General features: G+C 41.0%; 1 long non-coding RNA gene across 1 annotated transcript in view; it reads left to right on the top strand.

Moving 5' to 3' along the window:
• LOC126927257 (uncharacterized) overlaps positions 1–11,888 on the top strand; it is a 48,987-nt gene extending 37,099 nt beyond the window's left edge. The window contains exon 2 of the long non-coding RNA XR_007715329.1: positions 11,113–11,888. This is a non-coding gene — a long non-coding RNA (uncharacterized LOC126927257). The remainder of the gene's footprint in view (positions 1–11,112) is intronic.
• The last annotated feature ends 4,607 nt before the right edge of the window (positions 11,889–16,495 follow it).

Here is a 16,495-nt window from a genome sequence, read left to right on the forward strand (position 1 = left end):
AGTTCAAATTTGTGCTGAGCTAGACCGTTGGCGTTCCACAGAGCTATTCGCATTGGTTTTATTTTGCTTCTGTGCGTATGAATTTGTCCATGAAGAGTGTGAGTAGTGACAGCAAGTTGTTAATTTGCTCAGTTTGCTTCTCGATAAGTTTTTCGAGTCTGGTAAAGTTGTCTGTGCTTTGTGGGGTGGGAATTCTATTTTCTGTGTGTACACTGTGTGTTTTCGAGTTGTTTACGTTTCCTTGCGTTGCCTGCGCATAGGATACTGTTGGTGTGGTGAGTTTTTGGGGTTTAGGTTCTTGTATGGTTATGTCCTTGGGTCTCAGTTTTGGATACTTTATATTATGTAGTGTTTTGTAGGCTGAGCATCCTTTGTAGTTCGCAGGATGCTCTCCTTGACAGTGGATACACTTGGCGGGGGTTTCCGGGGATTTAGTGCATTGGTCAGTGCGGTGATTACCTGCACATTTTACGCACCGGAAGTTGTGATTGCAGTATTTCTGCGTGTGGCCGTACCTTTGGCACCTTTTGCATTGTATTATTTCTTTCTTTACAAGAGGTGGCTCGAACTTAACTATGGAGTTCATCAGCCGATTGATGTTGTAGATTTCTTTGTTGTTTGTTTTTTGTTTTAAGTCTATAAAAAATAAGGATAGTGGGTTTTTTGTGATTCTATGCCTAATGTTGCTGATGTTAGTTACTTCGTGGCCGTGATTTAACAGTTCGCACTTTAGTTCGTCTAGATCGACTGAGTGGTGGATGTTGCGTAGCACCACTCGAAATGGTCTTTCTTGTTTGAGCTGGTATGTGTGGAATTTAGCGTTTAACGTTTTTAATAGCTTGGTTAACTTTCTATAGGCGTTTGGGTGGGTCGGCAGTATTTTCACGTGGTTGTTGTTAATCTTTAACTTGTAGTCCTCTTTGCTGATGTCTTTTTCGATAGTCTTAATCATTGACTGTATGTCGATTACGTCGTTAATGAATATCGGTGGGGGAGGGGGAATTCTTTGAGTATGGAGATTATTTACCTTTTCGGTTGTAATCATGGAGTCTTCCGTGGACTCCAGTATTGAAAATCTATTGTAGGTGGTCACCTGGCTGGCTGATGGTTTAGTTTGACTCTTGTTTACATTTGTCTTGGTTGGTTCGAGCTTTCGTTTTTTCGTGTGATGGTCGTTTACCAGGATAGATGTGTTGCCCTCTTGCCACGGGGGAGGAAAAATGGCGGTGTTATAATTTAGCTCCGGGGAGCCTGTTGGGAATGATAGAGCCATCATCGAGCTAGTTAATTCAGTGTGAAAGAACTAGTCGAGAGGCTGTTAACCCCTGGCTAGGTTAGTTGGATTCGCTTTCGACAGATGGGCGTCACGTGGAGTTTTGTGAACTTCACAGGGCACTGGACACACGTCTGCACGTCTCGGCACTCAGCAGCAACTGGATGCTCACGTGCTGCTTTGTGAACATTGCCGGGCACTGGACACACGTCTGCACGCCTCGGCACTCACGAACGAACTGGATAATGTATGTGATAATGTATTTTTAGTGTATCCTGTTAGCTTAACAAAACATAACTTTGTTCAACGTTTGCATAATATATTTAAAGAAAAAGATTCGTACTTCTCCGGGCATTTTAGTGTTTTTCTTCCTTCCCATCCGATGTTCCTGCTATTTCATTTTCTGATGTGAGCGCCTCCAGTGAATTTATTTGTTTGGGTTTCTTCTGGGGGTTTCTGTCTCTATTTCTACATAATTCCACTGGGTGGAATCGGCCCGGGAAGTTCAGTGCTTCACAGATTGTGCACGGTTTTTTTTTTGAATGGTGGATTTACCTTTCTAACCATGTCTATCTTTCTTTCTTGTGTTTCTTTCCTTTTTCTCCAGTCTTCATATTGTCCCAAAATTCCTATTAGGTCATTTGTTGTCTGTATATTATCGCTTTCGATTTTGTCTTGGACTTCGATAGGTAATCCAATGACAATCAGGTGTATCCTCACCTCTTCATCCATTTCCCTTTTTACTTCCAATATTAGTCGTTCTTTCTCTATTGCATATTCTACGAACGAACCTGAAAGGTATTTAAAGTTGTAAGCATATCGTATTGCAGGCCAACCTTTATTCTTAAAGGCGTTGAGAAATGCTTCTTTCCAATCTTCCCAGTTGTGTCCTCCAGCTTTCAGTAGATTTGTTTGGTACCACCTTTTTGCTGTTTTTCCTAGGTACTTTCTCAAACCTTTGACTTTTCCTCATCGCTTTTTATTTTGTATTTTTTGCATTCCTCTTCATACTCTGATATCCAGTTTGTGGCTTTCTGAGTTCCTTCTAATCGTTCTATATTGTTGTTTGTTTCAACTATTTCCCTCTTATCTCGTCTTTAAAGGGTCTCTAGAAGTTTTTCCATTTTCACTCGATTCCGGTTTCACACTCGATTCTGCACTAGCGACTGGGTTACTCGCGCACGATGGTCGTAAGTTCTAGCACTGTTATAATCGGCACTGATCCCACTTCTGATGTCGGGTTGGCGTTACGATTAGAGTTAGGGTTAAGGGCGTAAACGAATCCCTATTGACACTAGACGTGATCACTATGCAATAGAGGAGATATTTACTAGTGCAAACATGACCATGTTGGAATTGGACAAGTAATCGCGATAATTTGATACTCGAGAAGCTAATGACAATGATCTTAGGCTCAATAACGAATCCACGGTCAACGGGATGACGAACTCTACTCTTCTTTAGCGTCTAAGTTGTACTCAATGTTAATGCATGGGGCCATCACTATGTATCCGAGAGTTACTTGAATCGTCGTCGAGATCGTACCGGATAGTAACTCTCCGTCTCGACGATGCCGTCGAGGAAAACTATAATGGGTGGGTCTAAGGACATGAGATCCTCGGATTCGTCAAAGAAAGCTTTCGTTCCAAAGGTGAGGGAAATTAGCGCTGTTGCTAATTGGTCGATCTCCATATCGGCGTTTTGAAAGAGATGCTGGCCGCCCTTGAGGGGAGGTTGTTGACGGGGGCATCGTTCGTGGAAGATAGGCTTCTCCTATCGTCCCGTAGTTGCAACAAGGACTGTTTGTCTAAATGAAGAACTTTGCTTGACTAAATCTTAAGATTTATTGCGGGTCCTCAAGTTAGCTAAACATACTGCGGAGGTATATTGACATCTGGAGATCATCTTACCCGAAGGATAGGATCTGCGTGTGGCGAGCCACGGAACAGAAACCTTTGAAATATTTACTGCCACGTGTCGCTACGGCTATTTCTTTAAAGGAGAGGTATAGAGTTACTCTGTGCCTTTGTTAGATAAAACGTTCATCCCTTGACCGCGGCTACGTTCGGCGACTGGTTGTCGCCTCGAGCCCAAGCTCACTATCATAAACCTCGAACAATCGGAGCAACATTTGTTTAATCTAAATTACGACATTACGGTATTCCAAGAATCCAAGGAGAGGTTCCGGTGTTTTTCCATCTCCGACAAATATATATGTTTTGAATAAATAGAATTAAAAAGTGAGAAGAAATTAAGAAATAAGAAATTAATCAAACTTACGAAAAAAGATCAATGTCTCTGTTAAATTATATACGTTGTTTATATTAAATAATATTACTCCTGTATTGTTGATAGAATTTGTTTACTACACACACATATATATATATATGTAGTATCGTGGGCAAAAGGCCTAAGATATCTGCAGAATAGTAAACAATGTCGCGAGAGCCGCGGCATCGTCGGGTACATCAATGTGTCGTCGATCCTTTTTAAGTGGATAGTTTCGTGGAAAGGGCCCGCGTGACCCTGGCCACGGGCGTTTCGGGACACGTGTCTCGAACGGCGGGAAAAGACAAAGAGACGTTAAAGTGAGTATTAGTTGAGAAGCCGGAGAGAACGGATGCAAAATGTGTGCAGAGTGTGAATTGAGAAGCGAGAGCGAGCGAGTGTAGAAGCCGAAGAGTGTGAATCGGGAAGTCGAAAGCCGCGTCTGAAAATAAGACGTACGACAGCATTGTAATTATTTCGTTGCTTCGAATATTATTAATTAAATCAAAACATCATTACTTGTCCTTTCCTCTAAGACCCATTAAGATATTACATAATTTTGGGGGCTCAGCCGGGATCTAGAGCGCTAAGTGACAAGTGAAAGTGATATTTCGGAACGATGAGTAACTACATTGCAGGAGAAGCATATTTGACTGACGAGCAGGTGGCTCAGATGCGAATACCTGAGTTAAAAGACGAGCTGAGAAAACGACGGCTGAGATTAACGGGTAGAAAGCGCGAGCTGGTAGCGCGATTGCTGGCTGCGGTACGTTTAGATCGGTAACATGGTGCACGAGAAGAAGACGACGATGACGACGATGTTTTAGAAGACGACGACGACGATGAGATGGGCGTGATTGGGGACCGTTTAGACGGCAACGGTCCAGGGAATCACGATCTCAGTAGTCAAGACGGCGGAGTTCGGGTGACTCCAGTGGTAAGACGACGAGGGCAAGACGAGCCTAAGTGCACGGTGTTAACGTTTGAAGACGTAAAAGACTCGTTAGGAAAATTCAGCGGAGATGACCTACCGAATGTGAGCCAATGGATAAGGGATTTCGAGGAAATGGCGGAAGTGTGTGGCTGGTCGGACATCCACATGGTGGTTTTCGCCAGGAAGCTTCTCACAGGCTCTGCTCAAGCTTTCGCACGCCAAGAACGATGCACGAAGTCCTGGGCGAAGTTTAAAAAGGCGTTGGTAGATGAATTCCCAGACATAGTGAGTGACCGGGAGGTACATCAAGAATTAGCACATAGAACGAAAAGAACAGACGAGAGTCTGCTTCAGTATATGTATAATATGCGTGAGATTGCGGGACAAGGAAGAGTCGATACACAGTCGGTAATCAACTATATTATCCAGGGTATTCCCGATGAGGTCGCGAATAAAGCCATACTATACGGGGCCAGGAATATGCAGCAGCTGAAGGAACGCTTCAAGCGGTATGAAGCGATGAAAAGTGAGATGAGGACGAAAACAAAATTTGGGGAATGCAAGGACGATGAAGCGGAACGATCAGCAATACGGAAGCAATCGAGGCAAACGAGCAGTGATCCCAAATGGTGCTTCAATTGCGGCGGTGACGATCACTTAAGTGTTACGTGTCCAAAGAAAGAGAAAGGTGTGAAGTGCTTTAGCTGCAACGAATTTGGACATGTTGCGGCGAAGTGTACTACACGACCAAAGGAGACTTACGTCATCTCGAGGCCCGAGAAGAAGGAGTACGTGAAAGAAGTGTCGATAGATGACTGTAAGATTACATCGTTAGTAGATACGGGTAGTGATCTCACGTTCATACGATCAGACGAGTATGCGAGGTTAGGATCACCACCGCTAGGAAATTGTAAACTTAAGTTTGATGGTTTGGGTTCCGCTGACAATGAGACCTCGGGTGAATTTACGAAGGTAATGACGGCCGACGGGCAGGCTGACGGTCACGAAGACGCGTCGGATATATTGAGGGTCAACGTGATAGAACAGTTTGACGCGATAGATGTAGCGCACATAGAGGAACCTCACTACCGTGAAGCGATTCGCGATATCTTTAGGGGGTATAAGCCAGAGAAGACGCGGGATGTCGGGATAACCGCGAAAATCGTGTTGAAAAGCGACAAACCCGTAGTACAAAGACCGCGAAGACTGGCGCCGTCTGAGAAAAGAGAAATAGACGACTTGGTGAAGTTGCGAAAAAACGAAGGCGATTTTAAGTGTCAGGTATGTCATAGGCCGGGCAAAAATATGGAGTACGCGGATACCCCGAGTAGAAATTCACTGCCGGGTGCTGTGTATGTGGCTGAGTGTGAGGACGGGCTGATTGCACGGTTGAGAAGCGCACAGAAGAAGGGCATTGAAGTCCGTAAGATTTTAGATGCCGCAACGTGTAGTCAGGCCGATAGATATGTAACCAGAAGATTAATCGACGAAGAGTGGGGCGTGAATTTCGAAAAACAGCGTCGTGAGTTACGTGAGGACGCGAAAAGGAAGATCGCTGCGACGCAAGAAGAAAACAAAAGGAATTTCGACAAAAGACGGAAGAGTGCGAAGCAGTACCTAAGGGGAGATCTGGTAGCCATTAAGAGAACTCAATTTGGCCCAGGTTTAAAATTCGGGGGCAAATTTTTAGGTCCGTACCGGGTATTGCGAACAATGTGGAATGACCGATACATGGTGGAGAAAGTAGGGGAGCATGAGGGGCCTACGCACACGTCGGCGACCGCCGACTTCATGAAGCCTTGGGTCCTCAACGCCGAAGACGACGCATCCGACGATAGCGAAATTGAAGACCACATCTGAGGGCAGATGTTATTGCAGGATGGCCGAATGTAGTATCGTGGGCAAAAGGCCTAAGATATCTGCCGAATCGTAAATAATGTCGCGAGAGCCGCGGCATCGTCGAGTACATCAATGTGTCGTCGATCCTTTTTAAGTGGATAGTTTCGTGGAAAGGGCCCGCGTGACCCTGGCCATGGGCGTTTCGGGACACGTGTCTCGAACGGCGGGAAAAGACAAAGAGACGTTAAAGTGAGTATTAGTTGAGAAGCCGGAGAGAACGGATGCAAAAGGTGTGCAGAGTGTGAATTGAGAAGCGAGAGCGAGCGAGTGTAGAAGCCGAAGAGTGTGAATCGGGAAGTCGAAAGCCGCGTCTGAAAATAAGACGTACGACAGCATTGTAATTATTTCGTTGCTTCGAATATTATTAATTAAATCAAAACATCATTACTTGTCCTTTCCTCTAAGACCCATTAAGATACTACATATATATATATATATATAAATTATATATAATAACAATTGTACAGTGTATAAGTATAGCAAATGAAGATACAGTGTAGCCTGAAAAGTAGTATTAGACAGTAACTAGTCAGACGCGAGTGTTTCAATGATCGTTCGATGTTTCTTATTACTAAGGTGGATAGTTTCATAAATTTTTCCAAAGTAAATTAATATTTCTTTGTTATTTAGTAAAAAAATGGATCAGTGTTCCATCAATGATTAAGGAAAAGAATTAAATATTAATAAATTATGATATAAAAAGGAAGCTAAAAAGCTAAAAAGGAAGCACCCAGCAGACCTTATAAAGGACATAACCTAACAAACACGAGGATGGTACCCCGCTGGGGGTAGCCACCAACATGCTAATTTAACCGTTAAAAAATTCTACCAAATGTCCAAATTGGACAAATTGTGAATTTTAATTCGTTATTTTACATATCGTAATTAAAGTACAATAATTAACTCTTAATTAATTTAATATATATCATAATTTATTTCCTTTCCCATAATTTATTCCTTTTTAGCTTTTTAGCTTCCTTTTTATATCATAATTTATTAATATTTAATTCTTTTCCTTAATCATTGATGGAACACTGATCCATTTTTTTACTAAATAACAAAGAAATATTAATTTACTTTGGAAAAATTTATGAAACTATCCACCTTAGTAATAAGAAACATCGAACGATCATTGAAACACTCGCGTCTGACTAGTTACTGTCTAATACTACTTTTCAGGCTACACTGTATCTTCATTTGCTATACTTATACACTGTACAATTGTTATTATATATAATTTATATATATATATATATATATATATATATATATATGTAGTATCTTAATGGGTCTTAGAGGAAAGGACAAGTAATGATGTTTTGATTTAATTAATAATATTCGAAGCAACGAAATAATTACAATGCTGTCGTACGTCTTATTTTCAGACGCGGCTTTCGACTTCCCGATTCACACTCTTCGGCTTCTACACTCGCTCGCTCTCGCTTCTCAATTCACACTCTGCACACCTTTTGCATCCGTTCTCTCCGGCTTCTCAACTAATACTCACTTTAACGTCTCTTTGTCTTTTCCCGCCGTTCGAGACACGTGTCCCGAAACGCCCATGGCCAGGGTCACGCGGGCCCTTTCCACGAAACTATCCACTTAAAAAGGATCGACGACACATTGATGTACTCGACGATGCCGCGGCTCTCGCGACATTATTTACGATTCGGCAGATATCTTAGGCCTTTTGCCCACGATACTACATTCGGCCATCCTGCAATAACATCTGCCCTCAGATGTGGTCTTCAATTTCGCTATCGTCGGATGCGTCGTCTTCGGCGTTGAGGACCCAAGGCTTCATGAAGTCGGCGGTCGCCGACGTGTGCGTAGGCCCCTCATGCTCCCCTACTTTCTCCACCATGTATCGGTCATTCCACATTGTTCGCAATACCCGGTACGGACCTAAAAATTTGCCCCCGAATTTTAAACCTGGGCTAAATTGAGTTCTCTTAATGGCTACCAGATCTCCCCTTAGGTACTGCTTCGCACTCTTCCGTCTTTTGTCGAAATTCCTTTTGTTTTCTTCTTGCGTCGCAGCGATCTTCCTTTTCGCGTCCTCACGTAACTCACGACGCTGTTTTTCGAAATTCACGCCCCACTCTTCGTCGATTAATCTTCTGGTTACATATCTATCGGCCTGACTACACGTTGCGGCATCTAAAATCTTACGGACTTCAATGCCTTTCTTCTGTGCGCTTCTCAACCGTGCAATCAGCCCGTCCTCACACTCAGCCACATACACAGCACCCGACAGTGAATTTCTACTCGGGGTATCCGCGTACTCCATATTTTTGCCCGGCCTATGACATACCTGACACTTAAAATCGCCTTCGTTTTTTCGCAACTTCACCAAGTCGTCTATTTCTCTTTTCTCAGACGGCGCCAGTCTTCGCGGTCTTTGTACTACGGGTTTGTCGCTTTTCAACACGATTTTCGCGGTTATCCCGACATCCCGCGTCTTCTCTGGCTTATACCCCCTAAAGATATCGCGAATCGCTTCACGGTAGTGAGGTTCCTCTATGTGCGCTACATCTATCTCGTCAAACTGTTCTATCACGTTGACCCTCAATATATCCGACGCGTCTTCGTGACCGTCAGCCTGCCCGTCGGCCGTCATTACCTTCGTAAATTCACCCGAGGTCTCATTGTCAGCGGAACCCAAACCATCAAACTTAAGTTTACAATTTCCTAGCGGTGGTGATCCTAACCTCGCATACGCGTCTGATCGTATGAACGTGAGATCACTACCCGTATCTACTAACGATGTAATCTTACAGTCATCTATCGACACTTCTTTCACGTACTCCTTCTTCTCGGGCCTCGAGATGACGTAAGTCTCCTTTGGTCGTGTAGTACACTTCGCCGCAACATGTCCAAATTCGTTGCAGCTAAAGCACTTCACACCTTTCTCTTTCTTTGGACACGTAACACTTAAGTGATCGTCACCGCCGCAATTGAAGCACCTTTTGGGATCACTGCTCGTTTGCCTCGACTGCTTCCGTATTGCTGATCGTTCCGCTTCATCGTCCTTGCATTCCCCAAATTTTGTTTTCGTCCTCATCTCACTTTTCATCGCTTCATACCGCTTGAAGCGTTCCTTCAGCTGCTGCATATTCCTGGCCCCGTATAGTATGGCTTTATTCGCGACCTCATCGGGAATACCCTGGATAATATAGTCGATTACCGACTGTGTATCGACTCTTCCTTGTCCCGCAATCTCACGCATATTATACATATACTGAAGCAGACTCTCGTCTGTTCTTTTCGTTCTATGTGCTAATTCTTGATGTACCTCCCGGTCACTCACTATGTCTGGGAATTCATCTACCAACGCCTTTTTAAACTTCGCCCAGGACTTCGTGCATCGTTCTTGGCGTGCGAAAGCTTGAGCAGAGCCTGTGAGAAGCTTCCTGGCGAAAACCACCATGTGGATGTCCGACCAGCCACACACTTCCGCCATTTCCTCGAAATCCCTTATCCATTGGCTCACATTCGGTAGGTCATCTCCGCTGAATTTTCCTAACGAGTCTTTTACGTCTTCAAACGTTAACACCGTGCACTTAGGCTCGTCTTGCCCTCGTCGTCTTACCACTGGAGTCACCCGAACTCCGCCGTCTTGACTACTGAGATCGTGATTCCCTGGACCGTTGCCGTCTAAACGGTCCCCAATCACGCCCATCTCGTCGTCGTCGTCGTCTTCTAAAACATCGTCGTCATCATCGTCTTCTTCTCGTGCACCATGTTACCGATCTAAACGTACCGCAGCCAGCAATCGCGCTACCAGCTCGCGCATTCTACCCGTTAATCTCAGCCGTCGTTTTCTCAGCTCGTCTTTTAACTCAGGTATTCGCATCTGAGCCACCTGCTCGTCAGTCAAATATGCTTCTCCTGCAATGTAGTTACTCATCGTTCCGAAATATCACTTTCACTTGCCACTTAGCGCTCTAGATCCCGGCTGAGCCCCCAAAATTATGTAGTATCTTAATGGGTCTTAGAGGAAAGGACAAGTAATGATGTTTTGATTTAATTAATAATATTCGAAGCAACGAAATAATTACAATGCTGTCGTACGTCTTATTTTCAGACGCGGCTTTCGACTTCCCGATTCACACTCTTCGGCTTCTACACTCGCTCGCTCTCGCTTCTCAATTCACACTCTGCACACCTTTTGCATCCGTTCTCTCCGGCTTCTCAACTAATACTCACTTTAACGTCTCTTTGTCTTTTCCCGCCGTTCGAGACACGTCCCGAAACGCCCGTGGCCAGGGTCACGCGCGCTCTTTCCACGAAACTATCCACTTAAAAAGGATCGACGACACATTGATGTACCCGACGATGCCGCGGCTCTCGCGACATTGTTTACGATTCGGCAGATATCTTAGGCCTTTTGCCCACGATACTACATATATATATATATGTGTGTGTAGTAAACAAATTCTATCAACAATACAGGTGTAATATTATTTAATATAAACAACGTATATAATTTAACAGAGACATTGATCTTTTTTCGTAAGTTTGATTAATTTCTTATTTCTTAATTTCTTCTCACTTTTTAATTCTATTTATTCAAAACATATATATTTAATATAATCGATACAGCTGCATAATGCGAAGCTTCATTAATTAATATCAAAAACGTTCATCGTTTTCAAACGTCAACTGTAAAAAAATAATAATATATAACAAATTATTAAAAAACAAAGTATGCGGGGAATCGATTCTCGATTTTCAGGTAAACATTGCACCAAAGACTTATAATTTCCCGTTTAGATAATCATCGTTATTGATTGTTATAGACGCATATTAATTGTTGTTCATTTTTGTATTTTATCAAATCATTTCATAATAAAAAAAACTCGATTTTCAGACTTCAGCATCGATCCCAACCAAGGTAGGCCAATATGGAAATATTAAATTCACAATAGACGATGAGACAGCAGCACTGATACCGATACGGATTCAAACTTCGTTTTCCGAGACATTGTCTTAGAGGAAGCATAAAGAACACCCACAAGAAAAACAAAGACGGAAATCGAGGAACTCAACGTGGAAATGGAAAAACTTCTAGAGACCCTTTAAAGACGAGATAAGAGGGAAATAGTTGAAACAAACAACAATATAGAACGATTAGAAGGAACTCAGAAAGCCACAAACTGAATATCAGAGTATGAAGAGGAATGCAAAAAATACAAAATAAAAAGCGATGAGGAAAAGTCAAAGGTTTGAGAAAGTACCTAGGAAAAACAGCAAAAAGGTGGTACCAAACAAATCTACTGAAAGCTGGAGGACACAACTGGGAAGATTGGAAAGAAGCATTTCTCAACGCCTTTAAGAATAAAGGTTGGCCTGCAATACGATATGCTTACAACTTTAAATACCTTTCAGGTTCGTTCGTAGAATATGCAATAGAGAAAGAACGACTAATATTGGAAGTAAAAAGGGAAATGGATGAAGAGGTGAGGATACACCTGATTGTCATTGGATTACCTATCGAAGTCCAAGACAAAATCGAAAGCGATAATATACAGACAACAAATGACCTAATAGGAATTTTGGGACAATATGAAGACTGGAGAAAAAGGAAAGAAACACAAGAAAGAAAGATAGACATGGTTAGAAAGGTAAATCCACCATTCAAAAAAAAAACCGTGCACAATCTGTGAAGCACTGAACTTCCCGGGCCGATTCCACCCAGTGGAATTATGTAGAAATAGAGACAGAAACCCCCAGAAGAAACCCAAACAAATAAATTCACTGGAGGCGCTCACATCAGAAAATGAAATAGCAGGAACATCGGATGGGAAGGAAGAAAAACACTAAAATGCCCGGAGAAGTACGAACCATTGATAAAACTGCGAGTTAAAGTCAACGATCAAAAAGAGATTAAAGGTGTTTACGGGAGCGAATGCAAGTTTTATCGATCAAAGGATCATTGATCAGATAAAAGAAGACAAGAGCATGTTCAAAACCATCAATGGGGAAGACTTCACGAGTAGCCGGGCAAGACTAAAAATGAGGATAAACAAGATAGAGAAAGAGATAGATGTGTATATAGTACGCAATAATAACTTCACATATGATCTCATCTTAGGGCTGGACGCCATAAGGGAATTCAAACTAAGACAAGACGAGAATTTGAGGGTTAGCCAAAAAGTAGACGACAAAGAGGAAGTAATATTTAATAGAAAAGAAGAAAGAAGAAATAACCAGAGAAGAAAGGTAAACGTTACCGAACACAAGGAGACGGGTAAGCCTATGGACAACCTAGAACACCTAAATAACCTACAAAAAATAGAGGTAAGCCAACTTATAGAGAGATGTATTTGCTAAACACAATGTGGGAACCAGGAAATCACAAGAAGCTTCTATTAAGCTAATCGAAAATAAATACATATCAAAGAAACCATACAGATGTAGCATTCCAGATCAGAGAGAAATAGAATTCCAGATTACGAAACTACTAGAACACGATCTCATAGAGGAATCAAGTTCACCATTTGCAGCACCAGTGACACTAGCCTTTAAAAAAGAGTCGAATCGTAGAGATAGACTATGTATTGATTTCAGAGAGATAAACAAAATTGTAGTTCCGGAACCACAACCATTCCCAAGAATTGAAGATATCATAGTCAAAGCGGGAAATTGCCATTTCTTCTCAACGTTTGACATTAATTCGGCGTTCTGGTCAAAGAGGCGATTCAGTACTGGCAGCATTGGTTAATCGGTAGATACTTCACTGTCCTTTCAGACCATAAACCGTTGGAATCAATGAGAATCAAAGCAAGAACCGATGAAACTTTAGGAGACCTGATGCACTACTTATCGCAGTACGACTTCAAAATCATCTACTCACCAGGAAAACACAACATAGAGGCAGTCGCACTATCCAGGAACCCCGTCTTAGAAAGTTTTGAGAACGAAGAAGAGGTTTTGAAAGTAGCGAATATTATAAAAAAACAAGACATAATCCGAGATCAGAAAGAAAACAGAGAAGATATTAAAAATACGAAAGACCTTATAAAAAAATCAGAGATTTTTTTTAAAAATATTAAAGGACGCCAACGTATATTCGTCTCACAAGAGTTTAGTTTAGGCGAGCATATCATAAAGACGGTGCATGATTTCTTTGGCCATGTTGGAAGGAATCACATATTGAAAAAAATCCGACCCTTTTATTATTTCAAAAATATGGACCGAATTGTCGACAAATTCTGCAAACAATGCGAAACCTGCATTAGGAATAAAAGCAGAACGAGAAGACCGATCGGGCTTATGTGGAGACTAGGAACAGCGAGGAAACCGTTTGAAATAATGTCATTCGATACGGTCCGAGGTTTTTCCAACAACAACTCACCAAAGAAGTATATGCATATACTCATAAATCACTTTTCAAGGGCTGTTTTTATGTCCACATCGAAAACACAACGCGCGGAAGATATCATAAAACTTATAAACTCGACAGGAGAAACTGACTCCATAAAAATTATCCTTGCAGACCGATACCCAGCGATGACATCCAAGGAAATTCAAGAGTACGCGAGAGAGAAAAACATTAAATTAATTTTCACCTCGACAGACTGTCCATCCTCCAATGGACTAAACGAGAGGGTAAATCAAACATTAGTAAACAGAATCAGATGCAAGATCAATTCGAAAAAAAAAAGAAACTGGACAAAGATCGCAGAAAAAAGCGTAGAAGAATACAATCACACCAGACACAGTGTAACGGGATTTGCCCCAAATCACTTACTGTATGGGAAAATGATCGAAATCATCTCTAAGGGAATAACAGAGAAGAAGATAAACTTAAAAAGAGACAGAGAAGAAGCATTTAAAATCTCAGCAAGAAATTTCGAAATCAACAAACAAAAATATGACAAAAAAAGACGAGAACACGAGTTTAAAATTGGTGATACGGTCTTCACCCACAACGGAAACAGAATGAATAGAAATAAGCTGGAAGAAATTAGGAAAGGACCTTTCAAAATTTTGAGAAAGATTTCAAACTCTATATATGAAGTGGATAACGGTAACCGGAGATCTGAAGGGAATTTCTTCAAACTGGCCCGGAAAAACGACCGAACAGAAAGGAAGTCGATCGAAGAGCTTCCGTTCCAACAGCTTCGACGTGTCGACATTGCACGGAGCTAAAAGTAAGCTTAGCGGATCCTCGAAAGCCGCTATTTCGACCTTTATGGCACCGTCGAATTGGTTCACGAAGAGACACCAACCGATGTCGAAGAAGCCGGAAGATTTAGTAACGGCCAGTTTAAGTCTCAAGTTCGATAAATCGAAGGTAGTGAAGGCGGTGAAGGAAACGTTGGGTAAAAAGTCCCCTAATAGCGAGGTCAAACACAAAGTCGTATGGGACAACACTAGTGGAACCAAAGTGGACGCTCAGGTAAGTTGTATTTCTCGTTACGATATCGTTTCTTGTTTAAGAGCCATCGTAGGTGAAAGGGGGAATGAAAAAGAAAATCGTAAATCGTAAAATCTCTTCCAGAGAATGCACTTTATCGTAAAAATTAATAAAGTCAACAACAACGTGAAATTAAATAATTGTTGTTTGATATTCTGTATTATCGATATAGGTGAAACGTGGAGAAGATAATTTGCAATCATTGCGGACAATATCGCAGTGACATTATTATCAATCGGTAATATTAAAGATAAAATTCATATGGGATGAAAACAGAGCGTCAAAAGTGGTTATTTTCCGATCTTCTTGCGAAGGGAAAAATGTTTAAGAACGGCTCTCAGCAAGGAATAAAAAATGTTATTACAGTTCCATTTTCGTGTTCGTTTTTTTTCTACATGATCCATGTGAAATAATTCTTCAGATGCTCTGCTGGTAAATGAATCGACGTTTGTAATAGAGGAAATATGAAGTACAGCGAGATCGTTGTTGACTATTGTTCTACACCGATATCGACAAAATAATTCTTCGACAACTCTATTGATAAATCAATTGTAGTTTGAAATCAAACGAATCTGAAGTACCATCAGTTTGTTGCTACGAGAACAATAGTCACCAACGATCTCGCAGTAATTCGGATTCGTTCGATTTTAAACTTCAATTGTTTTACCGACAGAATCTCTGAATAATTATTTTGCTGGTAAATTCTGTTGGTATATCGATTAGAGTTTGGAATCGAGCAAGTACGAAGTACAAGATGGCTATTGTTCTCCAGTAGCAACAGTCTGATAGTATTTCAGATTCGCTTGATTTCAAACTTAGTTCCTTTGGTTTAATTACTGATTTATCAGCTGGATCAAAATTTAAAGAAAATGAAGATCAAGTGTAGCGCGTAAGTTTTACCTCTGCTTAATTTTTTCATCTATACACTCATCTTTTTCAACTTCCATGTCACATTTCGTATAAATGCTAATAATTCTTTGTTTTTTTTTTTGATAAATTCTCTTAAACGTCGCACAAGAATTTTTCGTTCGCGAGGAGGTGCAAAAATGGCCACTTTTTGACTTAGGTCAAAATTTGCAAATTTGGGGTTAGCCCCAACTTAACCACACTTTTAATCCAACATGAATTTTATTTTAATATTACTGACCTCTGATGGTGGATCTGCGATACTGTACTTAATGATTGTAAACTATCTTATCGACTTCTCATCTATATTAATAATATAGAAATGTTAAATATTATTTTGAATATTAGGAATATTAAATAACAGTTAAATACTTAAATATATGTTATTTGATTTGTTTTAGAACGAAGCTCATTCTCTGGAGTGAAACCTTTAGTTTCTCTTTCTTACGCGATAAAGGAGAGGTGCAAGGATTTAAATATTTATAACATTATGACCTTTATTCTTTAAGCATGAAAATATTTTAAATACAAGCATATAAATATTACATATAAATATTTCTATTTACATATACATCAAGTAAATTTACATGTACATTTTCATCTTGGTAAAAAGAACGTGTAAATTATCGTATTTACTATTACGTATTTTAACGCGAAATCTCGTTTCATAAAAATTTTCATTCAAATACGTAAATACATAATATTCATAAATTTATAAGAACAATTTTGTCCGTAGGTATTTGGTAGCGCAATTGAGAAGATGTTAACGGCGGAAAAGGGAAACGATACG

This window comes from Bombus affinis, unplaced genomic scaffold (genome assembly GCF_024516045.1).
Source record: "Bombus affinis isolate iyBomAffi1 unplaced genomic scaffold, iyBomAffi1.2 ctg00000080.1, whole genome shotgun sequence".
NCBI classification, from domain to species: domain Eukaryota; kingdom Metazoa; phylum Arthropoda; class Insecta; order Hymenoptera; family Apidae; genus Bombus; species Bombus affinis.